The sequence below is a fragment of the Caretta caretta genome, chromosome 10 (genome assembly GCF_965140235.1).
Source record: "Caretta caretta isolate rCarCar2 chromosome 10, rCarCar1.hap1, whole genome shotgun sequence".
In the NCBI taxonomy this organism is placed as follows: domain Eukaryota; kingdom Metazoa; phylum Chordata; order Testudines; family Cheloniidae; genus Caretta; species Caretta caretta.
The window spans coordinates 20,632,590-20,653,631 of NC_134215.1; the positions used below are offsets into that span (position 1 = coordinate 20,632,590).

The window sequence follows — 21,042 nt, forward strand, 5'->3', positions numbered from 1 at the left end:
CTACACAAAATACTGTCATATTAGAATGAGGAGTACTTGTGGTACCTTAGAGACTAACAAATTTATTTGGGCATAAGCTTTTGTGGGCTAAACCCACTTCATCAGATGCATGCAGTGGAAAATACAGTAGGAAGATATACACACAGAGAACATGAAAAAATGGGTTGCCATACCAACTCTAACGAGACCAATCAATTAAGGTGGGCTATTGTCAGCAGGAGAAAAAAACCTTTTGTAGTGATAATCAGGATGGCCCATTTCAAACAGTTGACAAGAAGGTGTGAGTAACAGTAGGGGAAAAATTGGCATGGAGAAATAGTTTTTAGTTTGTGTAATGACTCATCCACTCCCAGTCTTTATTCAAGCCTAATTTAATGGTGTCCAGTTTGCAAATTAATTCCAGTTCTGCAGTTTCTCGTTGGAGCCTGTTTTGAAGTTTTCTTTGTTGAAGAATTTCTACTTTTAGTTCTGTAATTGAGTGTCCAGGAAGGTTGAAGTGTTCTCCAACTGGTTTTTTGAATGTTATAATTCTTTAATGTCTGATTTCTGTCCATTTATTCTTTTGCATAGAGACTCTGGTTTGGCCAAATAAATTTGTTAGTCTCTAAGGTGCCACAAGTACTCCTCGTTCTTTTTGCTGATACAGACTAACACGGCTGCTGCTCTGAAACTGTCATATTAGAGATGTCTTTAACAATTACCAGAGTAATTGTTTAATTTGATAAAATACCACAGACTGGCTGGTGGAGAGCTGATCTTAAGCAGTGTACCGTTTATTTTGCCTGACATCTAGCCCAGAGCAGAAAACCCCTCCACTTCTCCCATTGCCACTCGTTCTACGCATTTGTTATGGAAAATACTTCAATCCTGCCACGATCACAAATGTGTGTCTGACTCCTCTCCATACCTCTCCCACCTACTGCAGTGGGGTTAGAGGGGTTAACAATTCGGAAGGATGAGGCTAGAAATGAGGCTAGTAGAAGTTTAGGTGAGGTGGGGAACTTATTTACATAGTCTCTAACCTTGCATCTCTGCAACATCTTTAAAAAGGCTTTAAAAAGTATTCTTGTTCTCAAGGCTTTATTATTCCCCAGTTACTTAAGAAGGGCAACTGTCTGGCTGGCTCTGCAGATTGCTTTCCAGATGGGCTAGTGGACAGGGCCTGCTTCCTCAAAATCTGACTTTATAACAGAATTTCAAGATCACATTCAGGAGGACAGAAATAACAATTGAATTTCATCCGCAAAAATATATAGTAGATTCTCCTTAATAGCAATCCTGATATTAGCAGCTTCCAGTTAATGGCAATGTATTGTGGGGAACCAATCTCATGCTATTAACATTAATGTTAATGGCATTTGAATATCAGCAATGGCATACAGCTTATCAGTAAGGCTAAGATTTTGTCACAGGTAGTTTTAGTAAAAGTTATGGGCAGGTGGCAGGAAACAGACAGAAATTCATGGAAGCCCACAACCTGTCCATGTGGGGGAGGGGAGAGGGGACTGCCCAAGTTCTGCTGAAGGAGGGGCATGGGCAGGGGCTAACTGCCCGAGCTCTGCTATTGGGAGGAGAGGAGGCAGGTGGCTTCCCAAGCCCTGCTTGAGCAACCCCCCAACCTCTTAAAGCTCATCAGAAGCAAGCTTCCCACAGACCAGGACACACCAATTTAAAGTGGTACCAGACCCTGCCACACAGGAAAATGATATGACAGAAACAACCTATCACCTGTGGGTGAACACTTTTCCCAAAGCAATCACTCTATATCTGACCTATCAGTCATCATCCTCAAAGGAAACCTGTGCAACACTTTCAAAATACAAGCCTGGGAGCTTAAACTCATTACTCTGCTAGACAGTAAAAATCATGGACTGAACAGAGATGCTGGATTTATGGCGTATTACAGCAATCTGTAACCCACTAACCCCCTCTTTTTGTCCTATGACTGCAGAGATGTTAACGGGCCACTTTACCTTGGATGGTCCCTTACAATATGTGCTAATTACTTATGCTAAAAAGTCGGTTCCACCTTGTATTTTGCTGTGATGCTGGGTGTACCTTTCCCTGGCCTTAAGAAGAGCTCTGTGTCCCTCGAAAGCTTGTCTCTCTCAGCCACAGAAGTTGGTCCAATAAAAGATATTACCTCACCCAGCTTGTGTCTCTAAGTATTAGGTGTATATCATGGGTTTGTACACTAATTTTGTGCCAGAGAATATCTGTTCATGTTGTTGCTAAATGTAAACTTAAATGTAATTAAATGTAAAATGCCTTCCTGCATTATTTTGTCAATTGTGGATTAGGAGCTGTAATATTTATAGCAACATAGAACAATTCGTCATCACTAGGGGGAGTAGTTGGTCTTTGAAAATGATTTCCAGCCTATGGAATTATGTCCAATTAATCTACTGTAAAACAAAAAAAGTTAAAATTGAGTATAATCTGCATTTCAGAGATTATTTAGCCTTTTCGGGCTACGATGAAAGCTAACCTTTAACATTAAAATGAATTTCCCATTACTATATTTCTGTTTGAGAGAAGAGATAGATCATTGTAAACAATTTATAAAGCTGTATATCTGTTCAATAAATATTTTTTGTTAACATTTTTCTTAAGATGCAACTGATTAGTCATGAATAATTGTATAAATATTGATGACAGTCGATGTTTTTTTGTTAATGTTCAACTCAGATGTTTTCTTTCTTAGGATTTGTCATTATAGGTCTTTAAGTTTTATTGGCATCCATGGGGGGGGGGGGGCGAGTTTAATATTACAGAAAAGATTTTTAGTGGCTGGCTTTTGCTCTTGTTATAATCTGAAGAATGGTTTCTAAACTGTGAGGATTCTAGCTTGTTGCATAGCAACACAATTCTAAACACATAGCAGACATACAAAATGAAATAGAATAGTGCAGTAATAAAAGCCATAAGGCCTCCAATGACAAGTAGCTTTCTACAGTTATATTTTTAAAGATAACAATTATAAAATGAAACATGAATTGAATTCAGTTTTGTTTCAGATGCTATATACTGTCTCTATTCCACTTCCTTTTCCTTTGAAAAAGCACCAGCCTTCTCTCTGTTCTCCTGAAATGCAGTCTGGTCAGTGACGGTGTGAGAACCGTGTTTGCTACCTTGTGTTCATAAAGCAATGTGTATCTTAACAGCACCTGCATCATGATAAGTGCCATATAAAAAGTCCCCAAACCCTATAAATAAATAAAATTTTAAAATAAACACCATGGGTGAAATCCTAACTCCATTGAACTTAGTTGCAAAACTTCCTTTGACTTCAATAGGGCAGGGATTTCACCCCATATATTTTCAGATCATATTTGTAAACTGTTTTCTCCTTTGCCTCCAACTGTGTGTTCTCCTTCTGCTTTCATTTTTAAAAGATTTGAACTAGTGTTTAATTCTGTAAAACATTTGGGAACAATTTATGTGAAAGACACTATTAAGAATAAAGCTTATATCCTGCAAAGAGAACGATGCAGATGGAACCCCACTGAAGTGGTGTAGCTCTGTGAAAGCACAAAGCTTTGCCTCTTTTGAGGATCAAGGTCCAAGGTGGTTCTGTATTTATTTTCCACAAAAGGGTCTAATCTTAAATATATATATATATATATATATATATATAAATTTAATGTCTAATCGTATATAAAAAATATAATATCCGGTCGTAATAAAATGAGAAAAATATGCTTAGTTGTTTTCCTGCCAGTTGTTCTTTCTGTCATTCTTATTGGCATCTCTATGGAAAGTGAGAATATCACAAGTCTTGAAGAGCACTTGTATAGAAACTAACATAATAGAAATGTGTGCTAGGCAGAGGTGCTTCCACAGTGATCAAAGTGGATCTGATTCAAGCCTTTTCTGGTTAGTGTACTATGTTTAAATTTTTTCCATGCAACTCTCCTTCAGATTCAGATGTAGGTAATTCCTGATGATAAAGATTTCTCTGTTCCTAGTTTATTATTGTCTTTTTTTTTCAGTTTTTTAAATTGTACTTGTCTGTCACTTTATATCACAGAATCAAGGTGGGTGAGGTGGTATCTTTTATTGGGCCATCTTCTGTTGGTGAGAAGGACCAAGCTTTTTGAGCCACAGAGAGCTCTTCTTCAGGTGTGGCTTGAAAGCTTCTCTCTCTCACCAACAGAAGTGGGTCCAATAAAAGAGAATACCTCACCTACCCTGTCTCACTCATATCCTGGGACTGAGATGGCTACAGCTACACTGCATACTCTGGCACCTTATAGACAGACAGACTTATTGGAGAATAAGCTTTTGTGGGTGAATACCCACTTCTTCAGATGCATGTAGTGGAAATTTCCAGAGGCAGGTATAAATATGCAAGCAAGAATCAGGCTAGGGATAGGTATAAATATGCAAGCAAGAATCAGGCTAGGGATAGGTGTAAATATGCAAGCAAGAATTGGGCTAGGGATAGCCTGATTCTTGCTTGCATATTTATACCTGCCTCTGGAAATTTCCACTACATGCATCTGAAAAAATGGGTATTCACCCATGAAAGTTTATGCTCCAATACGTCTGTTAGTCTATAAGGTGCCACAGCACTCTTTGCCGCTTTTACAGATCCAGACTAACAGGGCTCCCTCTCTGATACTGCATACTTTATAACACAGACAGAAATATGTTTGTATCCGTAGTTCTCACTGACAGAATTAAGGTGCATTTCACTCCCCCCTTTCCCCCTCCCCCCCCTGTATTTTTCTTCTGCCTTTTCCTGCAGTGGAGAAGTATCAGGCCAACACAAGACTCACCATGTTCATTTTTTGGGTCTGTGAAACTGAAACTCATTCCAAAGCTTTTCTTTTTGAAAGGAATCTCAAAGGGAGCCCTATTCGCTTGTAGAAAATGTTAACATACAGTATCCTTCTGATTGTACTGTTTTTTGTAATCATTCTGGCACTTGAGTGTTCCAGCATACTTTTCACTAGTTTCTATAGTTGGCCTTAAATACAAAGGACAAGGAAAGTTGAAGTAGAGTGCATCGTTTAATGTTTCTAAAATTTTCTTGTGCATCCTCAGAAAAACCCATTACCAACGTTCGTTCACGAACACTTATTTAGTTACTAAAATCACCTTCTACTGTTTCAACAGACATGTTGTGTTTCAGAAGCTTTCAATTCATTTTTTTTCCTTTTACTAAGCTCTTTGCTGTCCACTAGCAAAGACTGACAGTATTGTACCAGGTGCTTTGCACTAAACTCTGTCATAGCTGGTAGTTACGAGTCTGGATGATGTGTACGGAATATTAGTGCACAAACCCTTTGTGGCAGATGTCCACATAGACTCCTTTGTGAACACATCCCTTGAGCTCAGTCTTCTGATATCAAATGTTACTAATCTGTTAGGCCATGTCCACACTACAAAATTAGGTCGAATTTATAGAAGTCAGTTTTGTAGAAAGCTTTTTTTATACAGTCGATTGTGTGTGTCCCCACACAAATGCTCTAAGTGCATGTAGTCGGTGGAGTGTTTCTACAGTGCCAAGGCAACTGTCGACTTCCGGAGTGTTGCACTGTGGGTAGCTATCCCACAGTTCCTGCTGTCTCCACTGCTTATTTGAATTCTGGGTAGAAATCCCAATGCCTGATGGGGCTAAAACATTGTCGTGGGTGGTTCTGGCTACATATCGTCAGGTCCCCCGTCCCTCCCTCCCTCTCTCTGTGAAAGCATCTGCAGACAATCGTTTCGCCCCTTTTTTCCTGGGTTACCCATGCAGACGCCATACCACAGCAACCATGGAGCCCGCTCAGCTAACCGTCACCATACATCTCCTGGATGCTGGCAGACGCGGTACTGCATTGCTGCACAGCAGCAGTTTATTGCCTTTTGGCAGCAGACAGTGCAGTATGACTGGTAGTCGACGTAGTCCAGGGTGCTCTTTTAACCGACCTCGATGAGGTCGGGGCACCTGGGCAAACATGGGAGTGACTCAGCCAGGTCATTCCTCTTTTAAGTTTCATCTCATGGCAATTCAGTCCTACTGGCAGTCCTAGTGCACTGTCTTTTAATCTGCAGCAAGCAGAAGACGATGGCCAGCAGTCATACTGCACCGTCTTCTGCCGAGCACCCAGGAGATGATGATGGCTAGCGGTCGTACTGCACAGTCTGCTGCCAGCAAGATGTATAAAGATAGATGAAGTGGATCAAAACAAGAAATAGACCAGATTTGTTTTGTATTCATTTTCTCCTCCCTCCCGCCCTCCGTGAAATCAACGGCCTGCTAAACCCAGTTTTGAGTTCTATCCTTGAGGGGGCCATTCTGTTTCTCGCAAAGCCACCCCCTTTGTTGATTTTAATTCCCTGTAAGCCAACCCTGTAAACCATATTGTCGGTCGCCCCTCCCTCCATCAGAGCAACGGCAAACAATCGTTTCGCGCCCTTTTCCTTGGATTGCCTGAGCAGGAGCAGACGCCATAGCACAGCAAGTGTGGAGCATGTTCAGCTCACCACAGCAGTTATGATCATTGTAAACACCTCGTGCATTATCGTGCAGTGTATGCAGAACCAGCACCTGAAAAACCAGGCAAGGAGGTGATGGAAGCATGGTGATGAGGACATGAACGCACTTTTCTCTAAAACCGGGTTCCCCCGCAATTTGGAGATCATGGTGTTAATGGGGCAGGTTCATGCCATAGAAAGCCTATTCTGGGCCCAGGAAACGAGCACAGAGTGGTGGGACCTCTTAGTGTTGCAGGTCTGGGATGATTCCCAGTGGCTCTGAAACTTTTGCATGCATAAGGGCACTTTCATGGAACTTTGTGACGTGCTTTCCCATGCCCTGAAGTGCAAGAATACCAAGATGATGGCAGCCCTCACAGTTCACAAGCGAGTGGCAATAGCCCTGTGGAAGCTTGCAACGCCAGACAGCTACTGGTCAGTTGGGAATCAATTTGGAGTGGGCAAATCTACTGTGGGGGTTGCTGTAATGCAAGTAGCCAGCACAATCACTGAGCTGCTGCTATCAAAGGTAGTGACTCTTGGAAATGTGCAGGTCATAGTGGATGTCTTTGCTGCAGTGGGATTCCCTAAGCGTGGTGGGGCTATAGACCGAACGCATATCCCTATCTTGGGACCGGACCACCAGAGCAGCCAGTACATAAACTGCAAGGGGTACTTTTCAATGGTGCAGCAAGCACTGGTGGATCACAAGGGTCGTTTCACCAACATCAACGTGGGATGGCTGGGAAAGGTTCATGACACTCGCGTCTTCAGGAACTTTGGTGTGTTTAAACGGCTGCAGGAAGGGATTTACTTCCCAGACCAGAAAATAACTGTTGGGGATGTTGAAATGCCAATAGTTATCCTTGGGGACCCAGCCTACCCGTTAACGTCCTGGCTCATGAAGCCGTACACAGGCAGCCTGGACAGTAGTAAGGAGCTGTTCAACTATAGGCTGAGCAAGTGCAGAATGGTGGTAGAGTGTGCATTTGGACGTTTAAAGGGTCGCTGGCACAGTTTACAGACTCTCTCAGACCTCAGCGAAACCAGTATTCCCTTTGTTATTGTTTCTTGTTGTGTGCTCCTCCTTGATGAAAACCCGCCCCCTTGGTTGCCTCTAAATTCCCTGTAAGTCACCCGCCCTCCCCCCTTTGATCACAGCTTGCTTGCAAAGGAAATAAAGTCACTATCGTTTAAAAAACATGTATTCTTTATTAATTGATTATAAAAATAGGGAGATAACTCAGAAGGTAGCCCGGGTGGGGTAGGGGAGGAGGGAAGGAAAAGGCCACTTTAAAACTTGTTGAAAGCCAGCCTTCTGTTGCTTGGGCAGTCCACTGGGGTGGGGTGGTTGGGTGCCCGTAGGCTCCCCGCCCGCCCCCGCGTTCTTGCGTCTGGGTGAGGAGGGTATGGAACTTGGGGAGCTCGGAGGGCAGTTAAGTAGGGGCTGCAGTGGTGGTCTGTGATCCTGCTGCCGTTCATGAACCTCCACCAGATGCCGGAGCATGTCCATTTGATCCTGCAGTAGCCCCAGCGTTGCCTCATGCCTCCTCTGATCTTCCTGCCACCACCTCTCCTCATGTTCATCGGCCACTGTCCTGTACTCTGCTATTGTGTCCCTCCACACAGCTCTGTCAGTGCCGGACGACTGCATGAGCTCAGAGAACATGTCAGCGCGCGTGTGTTTTTTTCACCGCCTTATTTGAGATAGCCTTTGGGACAGAGGAGGGATGCTTGAAACATCTGCAGCTGCTGGAGGAAAAAAAAGGGAGTGAAGTATTTAATAAGATACATTTTACAGAACAATGGCTATACTCTTTCACGGTGAACACTATTCACATTGCATAGCACATGTGATTTTGATACAAGGTCGCATTTTGCATCTTGTACTGAGTGCCTGCGGCTTTGGTGTTAGAAATCACACACGCAGGGCCGGGCAACAGAATTTGGCTTGCAGGCGGCCATGGTAAGCCATAGTCTTTTGGCTTCTGCAACCTTCATAACAGCAGCCCCCTCCTTTCCCATACCAAGCAAAGCCTGTTGAGTTGGCCATTTAGTGCTGCGGTTTTCCTGTTAACGTGCAGCAGCAAAAACCAAACTAACCCCCTCCCCCCATCTGATTCTCTGGGATGATCGCTCTCTCCCTCCCCCCACCGCCTGGCTGGTATCAGGGAAGATCCCTGCTAGCCAAACGCGAACAGCTCAGCGCCAATGCTCCACCTCTCCTCTCCCCTCCCCGCCCCGCCCCCCCGCATGGCTAACTGCAGGGAGGATTTCTTTTCAGCCACAGGCACAGCTCAGCGCCAATGCCCCACCCCTCCCCGCCCCGCTCCCCTGCGTGACTAACTGCGGGGAGGATTTCTTTTCAGCCACAGGCAAACAGCCCAGTAGGAACGGGCACCTCTGAATGTCCCCTTAATTAAATTCCCCTGTTTCAAGCAGGTTACCATAAACGATATCACTCTCCTGAGGATAACACAGAGAGATAAAGAACGGATGTTGCTTGAATGCCAGCAAACACCGGGACCATACGCTACCAGGCTGTGTCATGCAGATTACTTGCTACTAGCATGGCGTGGTAAAGTGTCCTACCATGGAGGACGGAATAAGGCTGCTCTCCCCAGAAACCTTCTGCAAAGGCTTTTAGAGTACCTCCGGGAAAGCTTCATGGAGATTTTCCTGGAGGATTTCCGCTCCATCCCCAGACACGTTAACAGACTTTTCCAGTAGTACTGGCCACGAATGCATCCCAAGTCCTCGGGGCTACTTAATCATTAAAAAACGCTTGCTTTTATAACATGTATTATATTTAAAAAGGTACACTCACCAGATGTCCCTTCTCTGGCTTCGTTGGGTTGGGAGGGTATTTCAGTCAGGGTGATAAAAAAGATCCTGGCTGTAGGGGAGAACGGTGTGCTTTGTGCTCTCCACAACCTCGTCCTCCTCCTCCTCCTCATTTCCCCCCTCTGCAAAATCCTCAGCCATGGCGGAGAGTACCCCATCATCAGAGTCCACGGACGGGGTGTGGTAGTGGTGGCGGCCCCCCCTAGAATTGCATGCAGCTCAGCGTAGAAGCGGCATGTCTGGGGCTCAGTCCTGGAGCGTCAGTTTGATTCTTTGGTTTTCTGGTACGCTTGTCTGAGCTCCTTAAGTTTCACACGGCTCTGTGTTGCGTGCCTGATGTAGCCTCTGTCCCTCAGGGCCTCTGAGATTTTTTGAAATGTTTTGGCATTTCGTCTTTTGGAATGTAGTTTTGATAGCATGGATTCCCCTCCCCATACAGCGACCAGATCCAGTACCTCCCGTTCGGTCCATGCTGGAGCTCTTTTTCGATTCTGGGACTGCATGGTCACCTGTGCTGGTGAGCTCACCTGGCCAAACAGGAAATGAGATTCAAAAGTTCCCGGGACTTTTCCTGTACACCTGGCCAGTGCATCCAAGTTCAGAGCGCTGTTCAGAGCGGTCACAATGGTGCACTGTGGGATAGCTTCCGTATCCCAATACCTTTGAATTGTGTCCACACTAACCCTAATTCGAAAGAGCGATGTCAATTTCAGCGCTAATCCCCTCGTTGGGGAGGAGTACAGAAATCGGTTTTAAGAGCCCTTTATGTTGAAAAAATGGCTCCGTTGTGTGAACAGGTGCAGGGTTAATTTGGATTTAATGCTGCTAAATCTGACATAAACTCGCAGTGTAGACCAGGCCTTAGATATTTTTTTTTTTTGAGATAGAGGAAACTCCTGTGTAAATTTACACTAAGAAAAGAGAATGAAAAGTCATTCCCAAGACTGACACTACATCAGAATGATTAAGACTAGCTTCGTGACCTGAAGATCTTTAGGTCACATTGGCAGATGATTTCATATACAGCTCATTCTCTTCAGGAGCCGATTGCAAATCGTACTTGATCCCTTGACTAGACAGTGAAAGAGTTTTTAAAATTATCAACTGGTCTTGGAGATAGCTAATAAGACATATTTCACATACCAAATACGATGCGACATCGCAGTTGGCAATTTGTATCCCACATTCTTGAGATAGCTATTTAGAAGTGACACATTTCTCAACTATGAATTTTGTATGTGAGATTATTGGAAATTTTTAAAAAGCAGATATCAATACTCATCAGTTATCCAGCAATTTGCACTAAGTATAATTTCAACATTAAGAATTAATTGTTGACTTTCCTCATGAAAGGACAAGTATTTTTACCAAAGGTTTTATTGAATATGGCAGAAATTTAAAATTATCTGATCCTCAGCAAGATTTTTTTGATTTGACCAATATTAGAGCACAACTCTTTACATTCTTGCTATTACGCAATATAAACTGTTAAAATAATTTTTGTTTCTTACAATATAAGCAGAGGTCTAAAAGGTTTATTTTAAAAAATTGCTTTTCTTTTTATGTTGGAAATACTAGGAATGTCTAGTCTGTTCCTTGATATTTCTGGAAGATTTATTAGAGGTCTTATATTCCTATAAAATTGTGAGCTTTATTCTTATTAGTTAATATTTAATGGTAATGTCCAAAGGTCCTGATCAAAATTGGGATCTAGAATCTGAAAAATGCAGAAAAACATGTTGCATTACTGAATTGAAATGTAGTTGTAACTGAAAGCATGTAGGTTTTGCATCTTTAACAAAGGCTTATGTTTCTTTAAACTAAATGGATGTGAACAATGATTTGTCGAGTTTTGTTGCATGTGGCTTCCTCTTATAGTGTGGCGCAGATTAGAATTTCAAATAGCAGTGTCCAGTAGGGATTCCACATGCATCCTTCATGGCCATGCACCCCCAGGAGCATAAAGGGGCAATGCAACCCAGTCACCTTCAGTTTCTTCTAGCTGCCCTCTGTCAGGAAGTCAGAACACTGAGTCCTTATTTAGTTAGTGTAGTTTGTTACTGTTACAAGTTATTAGGCTTTTAACTTGGTTGTTAGTCATTAGCTAATTAGTTGTTTTTTTAAAGGACAAGATACTTTGCTGTTTTAGTGCCTCATTGAGGCTAGTTAGTTGCCTTGTCAGTTTCAGACTTTGTCAAAAGGGGCTTCAACTCTTTGTACAGGAGACTCATTCCCCTCGCAGATGTATGTGACCTTTGTCGTCTTTGTTTAGGGGAATCTCATGTCCCCTCGAAGTGCCTGGAGCTTTTAAGAGATGCACTCAAAGGTCCAGAGCACATAGAATGAGGCTCTTTTTAATGCAGAAGTCTGAGACTTCAGTTAGATTCTGATCTACCGCAGTTTCAACTTAATGTTGGGGACCTAAATGAGTGAATCTTCCAGCAACAAGAAAGGTAACCCTGAGCTTTATTACGTCCTAAGAAGCACAAGATTGCTAAGACTAGACAATTAAAGCAGTCAGGCTCTCCTGGTGACCACAGAGTACAGGTAATTCCTTTTCAGCCAGGAAGAGGTCCCCTTTCACAGTACCATGGAAGAGGAAAGCAGACCTGTAGGTATCAAGAGAACCGCTTAAAGCGGCATTGTGGAGGTGGGCACTGGGACTGGACAGAGCAGTGTGATATGGTCTCCCTGTAGCAACTCTGCCTTTGAAGAGATTCCGGATGGACTCTTCATTGTGGGTTTTCTCAGTACTGCAGTGGTATCACTAATATCCCACAGCACAGGCAGAGTATTTGGCACTGGAAGACATACAAGTTATTTGATATCTCATACCTGTCCATGCAGAGTAGAATAGACCTTCAAATTAAAGAAGGAATTCTGGAACCCAGTCAGGCAGAGGTTCTCAACCTTTTTCTTTCTGAGGTCCCACCAGCATCCTATTAAAAACTCCACGGCCAACCTGCGCCACAACTGATTTTCTGGATATAAAAGCCAGGGCCCGCATTAGGTGGGTAGCAAGCAGGGCAATTGCCTGGGGCCCCACACCATGGGGCCCTCCAAAGTTAAGTTATAAAAGCATTTCCAAGCCATCTACTCACCCAAATCTATGTAACCTTCTTTTGCCTGTCTATCCCAGACCATCTCTGACTCTTCCTCCTCTTATCATGTGAACACTAAGACCCAGAGAACTCCCAGCTGGTCATACCCGGAGAAAGGACAATCCCTAGGACTCAGTGGAAACTTGGACAAAGCAAACTATGGGGAAGGGAGCTTGAAGCTCTTGGATCAGCAAATAGCTGACCATTCAGGCTTCAGCTCCTGGCATTGGGGCTCAGGCTTCCGCTTTCTGCCCTGGGCTCCAGTGAGTCTAATGCTGGCCATGCTGCTCAAGGCCCCCAGTTGAGAACTCTGCATTAAGGGATTGTGAGCTACTCCAGCATCTATTTCAACAACTTCAAAAACAGTTGAGCAAAAGTATCACATCCTTTCTGAGGGATTTGATTGTCTATTCACATCTGTCACAGTCATCTTTTGTAACTGCAGCAAATGATCAGTCCAAGCGTTTACAAATCTGCACCGCAAGAGAACAATCCCAAAAAATTAGATCTCTTTGGTCATAAAGTGTATTTTTCGGCTTCTGTTCTAGTTAGATTTGCAAACTACTTCGACATGCAGACCAAATAGAATTGTATTCAGTGGGACAAAGAAGCAGCTTTTCCTAGCAAGGCACCCCCTGTCCAAATAGAGGTGTTTAAATCAATTTGTTCAGAGGGTCAGCTCATTGCCAGAAACTCTCTTCAAGCAGCCTTACACTCCGTAGACTCAGGGGCTAGATTAATGGCTATTGGTATTGTCAGGAGGAGAGACTTCTTGTTACCTGTCTCAATACTACCTAAGCAGGTATAGAATGAGGTATATGATTTACCATTTGATGAAAAAGACCTATTTCATCTAAGAGAATGACTCACTGCTCTCTTTGAAAGATTGTTAGGCCACTCATAGATTTTTGGGCCTATATACTTAAAACTTTAAAAAAAACAGTATAAACCTCAGTATATCTCTCAACAGATATCTGAGTCATCTATGTCCCACACCATCAGAAACCACCAAATCAGCTTAGAAAGGGACAGAGGTTCCTGAAGCAGAAAGTGACTTCATTTGTTTCTCAGCCATCCCACTCACAGAAACAACAAATTTGATGCTTCAGTCAAGTCTTCCTGCCATAGGGAATTTGATGCTTCAGTCAAGTCTTCCTGCCACAGGGACTCTGTCATGTCCTTGCATGGCAGCCTCAACCACGTTGGGTGTCATGATGAAAGACACATAGCTGGTGGGCTAAAAAGGTTGTTAAACAAGGGCAAGCGTGGGTTGGCACATACCTTCTCAAGCAGCTTACCAGCTGCAATATCCCTCCTGATGTAAGGGGGAGCAGTGTGGCTCAGAACTGGATGCGATGGAAGATGAGCCAGTTGGAGAGTTGCTGTGAAGATGCACACCATTGAGTTGAATTGCACATCAACAAGTTTGGTGTGTGCCATACTGGCTCACTGTACTCTGTTGTTGAATACAAGATGGCAAGGGCTGAGGTCCTTAGGGTCTGCTCCCCATGAAGAACCTGCTAGTTTGCAGAGAAAGTTGTTGTGTGTCTTGACCTTTGCTGCTGTCTTGCTCGGGTGGCTTTTGTATGTCAGTGTTCGGTTGAGGGTCACGCCTAAGTAAATTGGATATGCTTCAGGCTCTGGCCATTCACTATGATGTTTACTTCCCTCTTAGTGTTGTCGTGGTTGAGGTGGGGGTATGCTAGAGACTGTTTTGCTGGTGCTAGGCTGAAGGTGCCATGTAGCCAGCAGCATTGTCACTCAGGGTCTTCTCCAGCTCTGAGAAAGTCGAAGCTCTTAGGCTACAGAAGATATCACCTGCATAGATGAACTTCTGTGACTGAGTTGGTGGCAGGTCACTGATGTATAGATTGAACAAGATTGGGCTAAAACAGATCCCCAGGGTAAACCATTCATCTGTTTTTTCCAACCACTTGTTTTCTGACCAACATGCACCCTGAACCATCTGAAGTAGCAGTTCGATGGCATCAGTAACCAATGGTGGGAGGACTCTTGATTTTTTAACAAGTAGACCCGTGTACCCTACTATATCATGTACTGCAGGGAGGTCAAGGAAAATAGGCCTGTTTTTAGGTTTATCTTGAAACCATTTTCAATTAATGTGGTTCATACAAGTAGTTGGTTGCATATGCTTTGACCTTGCTTCTCATAGCTCTCGCCATCTATTTCACCAAATTGCTAGTTAATGACCACTGTGAAACGATTGGATGAAACCTCCGCAAAATATGGCATGGAAATCAGTGCAGAGAAAAGCAAGCTGATGACAAACAAATGTGATGGGATCAGCTCACATATCACTGTCAGTTGACAAGAGCTGGAGATAGTGAAACAGTTCAAGAATTTGGGGGCAGTCATCACTGATGAAGGATCCAAGACAGAAATTCAGGCAAGAACTGAGCAAACAACAGTAGCAGTGGCAAAGCTAAAGCCATTTTGGAGGAATAAGAACATCTTCCTGGAATCCAAACTGAAACTGCTGAATGCATTGGTTATCTGCATTTTTCTGTATACGTGCAAGACATGGACCATTACGGCAGAACTTGTACGGAAAATACAGGTAGTAGAGATGAGATGCTTCCATAAAATCCTAGGCATCTCCTACTTCGACCACGTCACTAACGAAGAGGTTCACAACATCATCACTCAATGCGCTGGGTCATATGAAGAGCTCCTGACAGCCGTGAAGCAGTGCAAGCTGAAGTAGTACGGCCATGTCACAAGATCTTCTGGCCTATGCAAGATCATCCTCCAAGGGACAGTACTGGGGAAGAAAAGAAGAGGTAGACAGAAGAAGAGATGGATTGACAACATAAAAGAGTGGACAGGAATGGACTTTGTGGACACTCAAGCACTGACACACAATCATCAGGGGTGGAGACAATTGGTTGATGGTGCCCCAACGACCATTGCGGTTATGGAAGTGATGATGATTATGATGATCACCATGAGTGAGAGTCATATGCACAGGAACTAGAAAAGGAAGAAATGGTTACTTACCTTATAGTAACTGTTGTTCTTTGAGATGTTCTGTACATGTGGATCCCACAACCCATCGTCCATCCCTGTACCTCGGAGATGCCTCTTGAATCTCTGAGTGGTGTAAGGACTAAGCGTGACTAGATTATGCTGCCACTTTATGTCCAGTGGTGGCGGGTACATGGACATGAGGGCACATGTGTGACCACTAATGGGCACTGGCATTTGAACTTCTAGCTCTTATACTAAGAGTGCTACTGCACCATAAGTAGGATCTACCTGCACAGAATATCTCAAAAAATGACCTACTGTAAGGTATATAACCATTTTCTTTCTCTCTCTCTCTCTTTCTAATATATTAACAGGTGTACATAAACTTGCCATGAAATACCAGAAACAAAACAATAATCATTGCAATAGAAAGCTTTTGTTTAAAGAAACCTTATACCAGAATAAAATCACCTGATCTCTCTATTTAATAGGGTTAAACAATTTCTAATCTCTTCCTTTATGAATTTTTATGACTCCTTGTTGCTTGTGATGATGTCATTTCACTAGTTGTCCACAGAATTCCACAGTAGATGAGACCTGAACTTCAAATGTGAAAGGACAATCACAAAATAACACCTTCTGTGTGAATAAAACAAACCAGATTTCAGGCCTTCCTCATGCGTAATGAGGGAGAAAAAACAAAACAAAAACCCCCATACTTGCCCTATTCCCCCCCTCCTTTTAAACCAAGTTGATGTTAGCTTACTTGAGCAATAATAGCACGATAATAAGGAAGTATCATACATCATTACTATAAATTCTTTAATGCATTGCTTTTTAAAACATTCGTTTTTAAAGAAAATTATTTCAGTTATGAAGCTGTCATTCTCTATAGCAGTTCAGCGATTAGTTGAAGGAATGGAAGTTGATGAGAAACTGCACCTCTTAGTAAATCAGTGAAGATTTCATTTGGTAAAATAAAATATTAGCCTCTTCATAAGTAACTTGAGCCCTGCTTTTTTATGAATTTGTTTTCTTGTAGCAGCATATTTAACCTGCATAATCTGTGAGGTTCAAACACTATTTCAGTTAATCCTATTCCCACAAATTGTGTTCTTCCATCATACATGTATTCTTTAATCAAACTCTGTTTCGTTTTCAGGCTTTCGCTATGAATATCAAAATCATCTTTGCTGAATAAATAAGCTAGGTGGAAGGATGCAAGTTGAGGTAGAATTTGGTTCCAAATGTGTCTTACAAAATGTAAACTGGCTTTGTATATGTAAACTGGCTTTTCAAATTTCAGCCCTATGCTTTTAAAGTGTTTTAAGCATCAAGGAAGCAGTTCCCTGAAAGTTTGTTCCACTTTCCATACAAGGCCTTTTTTTAAACTTTAGTTTCAGTGCATTTATATTGTTCCATTCCTAAAGATGTCAATAACCTCTAAATTCCTCTTCATTATCTGAATTTGTCCCTTACCAGTAATGCTCATCTGCAAGGGGAAAACAGTATGAAATTACATTTCTTACTTCTGGGGAATTCTGTGCCACTGCACATCCACATAATTAATGGCACTAGAACAGAGCAGCAGCTCCCAGCAGAAAATAACTTCTGCAGTTCTGCCTTTTGCTTACCAGAGGGCATTGTGGTGCTAGAACACAGCAGCTCCCAGCCAGCTAAGGAAGAGCAAGAGCCTGCCTTCTTCACAGTGCCTGTCGGGCCAGGTCACGAGACAGGAGTTATGGAGAGACAGACAGCGTGGGGCTGCTGGGGTGTCAGACGGGCTCATAAGGGTTAGTGGGGGAGGACAGACTGGGGCAGGGGCTGAATGGGAGTGGAGGCACAAGGCCACAGGGGGAGGGAGGTGCAGGGCCACACCGGCCGAGGGGGTGCCGAGCTACAGGGAGAAGGAGGGTGGCTGAGTGAGAGAACAGACACACACAGGGATGGGGAAGGGGGGTTCAGGGACACATAGGGATAGAGGCGTGGCTGAGTGGGGGCACAGAGACACATGGGAATGCGGGAAGAGGTGCAGGGCAACATAGGAACAGGGGAGTGTTTGAGTGGGGGCGGAGAGACATGTGGACAAGGGTTGCAAGGACACATGGGGATGGGACAGATGTGCCTGACTGAATGGGAGAGGCCAAGGGTCAGCCAGGGTCTGCATGCGAGAATCTCCCTAACAGTCCTTCCCCGCCCCCTGCCAAACCTGTTCCATACTTTTCCTACTCATACACAACAGCCCTCCAAGTTCACACCCAGACTCCTTCCCAGCAATTACTTCCCTCTCCCTCAGCTCCTCCGTTATCTCTGATTCCCTCAAGCCTTTGCACTGCTTCTGAGGGGTGCAGGAAATACGGTTCTGTATTGTAGTTTGAATGAATTATTACTCAGTTCTGTATTAGTATGCCACGTAAGGAATCTGTTAGTCAAAAAACATTTTCTGAAAGTTTTTTGTTGTCTGTATTGTTACAGACATACTTGCTAACAGGTATTTTGAAATAAATGACCAAAAATAATTGAAACTGTTGTGATTATATTGTGTTATTTCAACAAATAAAATATGCAGAATTTGAAAATATTGTGCACAGAATTTTTAATTTTTTTTTTGCAGAATTCTCCCAGGAGTAATTTCTCAAGGTGCTTTATTTGGTATACTTCCTGATCAAATTAGAATTTATTCAGTCGTAGTTGGTGCAATAATGGCAGTTTGTTCAGGTTGTAGTCTCTTAATATGCTAAGGACTCTGTTAAAATGCTACTTGAAAGATGCAGTGCAGAGTGATACTGAATTCATCCCGCCCATGATACTACAGCTGTTGCTTTTACTTACTTCAGGATGTGATTGTGTTAATTCAGACACTTGTTATGGTTTTTAAACCATATTAATGCAGGTCTGAATTCTGCCACCTCTTCCCCCGTTGAATAATACTTCGTTTCACAAGTAGTTTGGCAGGGCCTGGTCCATAGTTAGCAATGCCAGTTAATTAGTATTCATATCTGCTATCTACTAAACACCAGTTTTTAACTGTTGCAAAAAGGCAACTGTTAATACAGTAGAATCTCTCTAAGCTGCCCTCAAATTGGCACTCACCCCATGGGTTGAGTGCTGAGTGTCATAATTGCAGAGTTTTAAAAATCTAATAGTTGAATGCTGTAGTAAGGCCCCATTATACTAACATTTGATTATTTTCACAAAGTACTGTAGCTTATTTTTACTAGTACATCATAAAGTAGCCTATTAAATCCAAACTATAGTAATTGGAATAAATGAACAAAGCACCTTTTTGTAATGTGGTGTCCTTGTGCTTTTATTTTGTTTTCACTTACTTGCTAATGAGTCTGAGTTGTTAATATCAGTTACCAAGAGGCAGAAACATCTAGAGAATATTTTGTCTATCTATTGAAGATTTGGTGCTCATTCATGCATTACACTGCTCTTCTAACACTAGTTTTAGTAGTACAAAAGAGAGTTCTTTTTTGAGTTATGTTGTCCACACAAATTCCACTTATGGTGCAGTACAAGGTAAGATTCTTTTGGCCTGCATTACCTGTTGGAATCTATGTGATCAACGCATCTCAAAGATCCACAGTTGCTGTAGGAAAAGTAATCATTATTCCTCTGTGGAACTAATGGATTACAAAATGCTTCCAAATTCTGGTTGTGAATTTGATTAATTATGTGGGCAAACCCCACAGTCAGTGAAGCAAGTATTACCTTCACCATTTCTCACAGCCTACCAAAGCTCTTTCTTGGTTGAATTACAGTCAACCAGCTGTTATGTAGCCTGAGTGTTGGGTAGACAATGGGAAAAATTATTGAATGAACAGTCCAGGACTAATGGAAAAACATGCTGAGTCAGCATCTTGATAGTACTGCAGCTCAAACATACTATCTCCTAGCTAGTTAACATGCACATTGAACAGGAGGAGTGACAATAGAACCCTGTAGTATACCCTACGTGAGAGAACCCTCTGGGCAGCTTAGCAGTCAATGAGCACTACTTGTTTGTTCCTCAGAGAGACAAATCCAAGTGTTACTTCATTTGTCTGGTGGTGTCCACAGGTGAGTCCTATTTTGTGGTCAGAGTTATCAAAGATTAATGTATCAGTATAAACATTTCATCTTTGTCCATCACTGGAAGGATGTAGCTCGTTACGTGTTATTTTACATTGGTACCATGGAAAATTTAAGACATTGGTCTGGTTAAAAAACAATATAAGTATGAAGAGTACTAAGAAAAAATAATGTAGGTGAAGTGAAAACTGAACAAGTTCAACATAGAGAGAGAAAAGTTGCTGATAGCTTTCTCATCCTAGAATAAAATTCACAGTACAAATGATAAGCCAATTAGTTTAGCTTAATTGAAAGCGCAGAAGACCTGCTGACATCTGCTTTTATTACTTTTAATAACAGTTGGCAAATTTATTGTATTGATAAACCCATGAATATTTCTCTTGCTGGTTTTCTTGAGGGATATTAAATTCAACATCCTTGCAAAAATCCTCTTATTTAAAAAAATCCCACCCTGATTTGTTTAAAAATTTATGCAAAATTACTAATAAAAAGATCAGCAGTAATAGGGTGCAGTGTGGAATGTATTCCCTGTAGTTCTATGTGTATTATTTAGCTTCCTCAGTTTTTCAACAATTAATTGCCATATGGTAAACCTGAGAGTTGCTGTTGATCGCTTCAGAAATATTAATGTTGCAGCTCAAAGTAGAAGTCAAAGTGGAGAGAAACCCAGGTCAAATTACAGCACTAATAACTGGCATTGAATCATTTCTTAAACCCATGGTAAACGGCATTTACTTCCATGAATAATTCCATTGTGACTTCTTGTAGGAGTATATACTCAGCAATATGATTAAGGGCTTCATGGTTTAGCCCCTAGTGATTAATATTGACCTGTATTAGTGGTATTTGAAAACCTGTAAAAGAAATGACTGTTAAATATTGGTTTGAGATTTAAAATAGGCTTAAATGTACTATAATGAATATATGTGGGTTATGATTAGGGGCAGTAGATCTAACTTATTTTTTTCATGCTTTATTTGGTAAACAAATATTCTGTGTTTGATCCAGGCATGTAATTTTTATATCGGCATGCCAGTTTGTTGGCAGTGTTCCCTATAAGCTTGCCTTTAGGTGGAAATTATCCTGGGCACAAGGATACCCATTCCCTGTTGATAGCTCTCTACATCCTTGGGGCATGTTGTTCAGTTTTATATTCTAACTTATTCAGAATATTTACATGTTTTCACCTCTGAGCACCACATTTTTACATTTGGTGAGGTCAACACAACTGGGTATTAAGTACAGTTGTGTGTATGGTATCACAAGTAAACAAAGTATTTCACTAAACAAAGGGTTGTAACTTCGTAAACTCATTTAGCTATTTCCCCTTCACCTGTTCCTTAAAGCATCTGCCCTCTAGTTCAGTGTTTCTTCAACTGTGAGGCATGGCTTCCTCAGAGAGCCATGAAGAATTCATGGGGGAGCCCCAAGTGTTTGGGGAACAAATTCATTGGTGTGCCCATTTTTGGTTTTTTTTTTTCCCTAAGAAAAAGAAACCTGGGCAGCTGTAGCTGTGCTTCAGTTGCACCCACAGCAACCAGGCCTGGATGTGCATACACTACTG

The 21,042-nt window shown here is 42.3% G+C and overlaps 1 protein-coding gene across 3 annotated transcripts in view; it reads left to right on the forward strand.

Annotated features, from left to right (window-relative positions):
- Positions 1-21,042, forward strand: part of SNX29 (sorting nexin 29) — a 435,642-nt gene that overhangs the window by 57,979 nt on the left and 356,621 nt on the right. The window lies entirely within an intron of this gene.